At 39.9% G+C, this 3,172-nt stretch overlaps 1 pseudogene; it reads right to left on the bottom strand.

Annotated features, from left to right (window-relative positions):
• Nucleotides 1-2,049: 2,049 nt before the first annotated feature.
• On the bottom strand, nt 2,050-2,194 carry LOC134295762 (U2 spliceosomal RNA; annotated as a pseudogene).
• Nucleotides 2,195-3,172: the final 978 nt, after the last annotated feature.

The raw sequence follows: 3,172 nt of genomic DNA, 5'->3' as shown, positions 1-3,172 counted from the left end.
TCCAGATGTGTGACTCCTTAGAATTTCCCTAGGGAAGCAGGCCTAATCAGCCATTTGTTTGGCAGCGATGCGTAAACTCCTCCGTTGAGCTTCTCTGACTCCCCTTTCTCTGGAATAAGATTCTTTTCTGGGAAACGGAGGGGAGTTCTGCCCAAGGCCTGTTTGGCTGAATTCTTGAGGGCAAACATCAACATCCTGCAGGTGAAGGGACTCCGGCTCTTGCTGAACCGGCGAAAACCCCATGTTTTCCTCTTCGTCTGCCACAATAGTACTAGGAACAGGACTACAAGGCCCATGAGTCCTCACAAATACAAAGTTCAAATTCCAAGTTCAAATTCCAAGTTCAAATACCGTGGTCAAACTGAGAGTATTTCAGAGTCAACAAAGCCGGTTAGGTCGAAGATAACAGAGTCCAAGGTTGAAGGCAAGATCCAAATGCAGAAGTCAAGATAAAATCTAGAGTCAACAAAGCAGAACAATCCAAAGTGTCCAGAATTTCACAACGAAGCAAGACGTTGCCTCCAGCAATAGGACTGCTCACTTTAGAACTTTGTCAGGTGTTACTTGTGAAGAGCCCATTTCTCTGCAAATCATGCAGACCTATAATTAGCAGCACACTCCCATCTAAATTGTAAAAGGGGAGGAGAACTGAAGCCTTCCTTTTCCTGCCTTCTGCTTACTCTTCCTGATAGGAAGTAGTACTTCTTAAAAGGCTCTTCTCCTGTACTGAGTAAGATAGGTTGGGGGGATGTTGGGGGCTGCTAGTTTCCATATCCAACACTGGCCCTTCTAATAACCCCTCATCTTTGTTGTCAGAGATGTCCAGGACAAGTACAACTGATTATTTTCTCTTCTCAAAAGAACAAATGAACATCGAAAGATGTATTGTCAAAGGCTTTCATGGCTGGAATCACTGGGTTGCTGTGAGTCTTTCGGGCTGTATTGCCATGTACCAGAAGCTTTCTCATTTTGCCCACATCTGTGGCAGATATCCTCAGAGGTTGTGAGGTATGCAATATTTAACAATCCTCTAGCTCACAACCTCTGAGGATGCCTATCGCAAATGTGGGTGAAACGTCAGGAGAGAAAGCTTCTAGAACATGGCCATACAGCCTGAAAGACTCACAGCAACCTAATATAGAAAGAGCTATGTTGGATCATAAGTTTAGTTCAGCATTCTGTTCACACAGTCAGGAGAGGGTTGTTCAGCAAGTCTGGGGCCTGGAGAGCCAAAAAGGGGTCCATCATAGCTGGCTGCCAGGGGTGGGAACTGCAACAACAGTGTTTTGGCAGACATATATTATTTTAAATAAAAATACACCTTTAGTTAGATATAACTAACTGGCAAAATATTGTTCATAAGACTAGCTTACGTGTACTGTATCCATATACCTACAGGGCTTTGTATCTCAGTTGCAAGATAAAAGTGGGATGCAAATAAATATAGAATAATAATAATAATAATAATAATAATAATAATAATAATAATAATAATAATAATTCTCTATTTACTTCTTGGACCTTCTCATGCTCATATTAGAAGTGTTACTCAATCTTAAGGACATCTCAAATCATATGGTATTGCCAGCATGCTCCACAAGCAAATGCTGTTGTTTTCATTACTTTGAATTGTTTTCATTGCTTTGAATTGTTTTCATTGATTCTTTGAAGATGCTAATTTCTGGTATTTTAGCAACCATATTGAAGTATGTTCTACTACAGCAGAAGGTCCATGAGGGTGACATCATAGGATACTGCAGTAGGTGCTATCAACTCTATAAACAGCAACTGGTTCACACATTTCTGACAGCCATTCCCATTAAAATATCTTAATTTTGAAAGAAGCCCATTTGCCTCACAAGACCACAAAGGAGTCTTGTTCTGTCTCACAAAATTTCTCTCAGAGGTCTTGCACACATGGGCCAAACCAGTATGCTCTAAAGCTTGTAAAATCACTCTACATCCACTTGATTCAGTTCATTATTCAGTACATGGCTGAAACAGTTGCAGTACTATCTAATAATATAATAATAATAATAACTTTATTTTTATACCCCGCCCCATCTCCCCGAAGGGACTTGGGGCGGCTTACATGGGGCCTAGCCCGATAAAACAATCAAATATCAATGAAACAACAATAAAACAATTATACCTATCTACACACTTGATCTTAGCCAAAAGGCCAAGAAGTGATACCAGAGCTGAGATATTGTAATCCTATAAATGGAAATCATTTTTTGAAGCAGGGTTATGTACAAAACTAAAAGGATATTCAAATGACTCACAAAAGAACCAAATGGTTTGTTCATAATGGCTGGAACCTATAGCAATTAGTTATCAGACAACAGAATAGAGTCAAGATAAATGGAAGATGGCCTTTGGCTGGGAACATTTGCATCATCCTGCTGAGCTCACATTATCAAATACCTTCAAAATGAGCTGGTCACTTCGATGGCATCAGTTTTGCCTTTTGCTTGCCTGAAGCCCTCCAAATGTTTTTCCCTTGTGTCCCATGCCAAATGACTGAATTCACAGCTTGATTTCCACAGTATTACAAAGAGATAACAGTGCCACAAGTGGATGCAGTTTTCTACATTTCTCATGGCCAGAAACCAAACCATTAATCACTTCAAAATATGGTTAAAGAAAATGAAAGACATAATATTCATTACACGTAACTCATATTTCTCACAAATTTCACTAATGTTTAAGCAGGGGCAAGTGCTGCAAAGCAAATGTCAGTAGTAACTCAAATGCCACCATTTCAGTCAAACCCAATGCAACTTAACTAAGGAGGATAGTTTTCAATTTGGAGAGTCCTCAAATAAGTAATTGGACAGTGTACCAGTGTAAGTAGTTGCAAGATGGAGTTTGATGATAAGCAAGTAAGTACAGAATAAGGACCTTGGAAGGACACTAGTAGATAGATGCAGGGCAAGAAGCTGAGAAGTGAATACACTGGAAGAATTAAAGCCCCTGGAAGCCAGCAAAACACTATTAAATCAATGAAGAGAAGTATCTGAGGCTGGATCTACACTGCCCTGTATTCCAGAATCTGATTTCAGATTATCTACTTTGAACTGGATTATATGAGCCAACACTGGCAGATAATCTGGGATAAACAGATAATCTTAGATTAGATCCTGAGATAGAGGGCAGTGTAGACCCAGCC

The sequence above is a fragment of the Anolis carolinensis genome, chromosome 1, assembly GCF_035594765.1.
Source record: "Anolis carolinensis isolate JA03-04 chromosome 1, rAnoCar3.1.pri, whole genome shotgun sequence".
NCBI lineage: Eukaryota > Metazoa > Chordata > Lepidosauria > Squamata > Dactyloidae > Anolis > Anolis carolinensis.
Note: the sequence above shows the minus strand (reverse complement) of the source record. Positions and strands in the feature narration are given on the sequence as shown.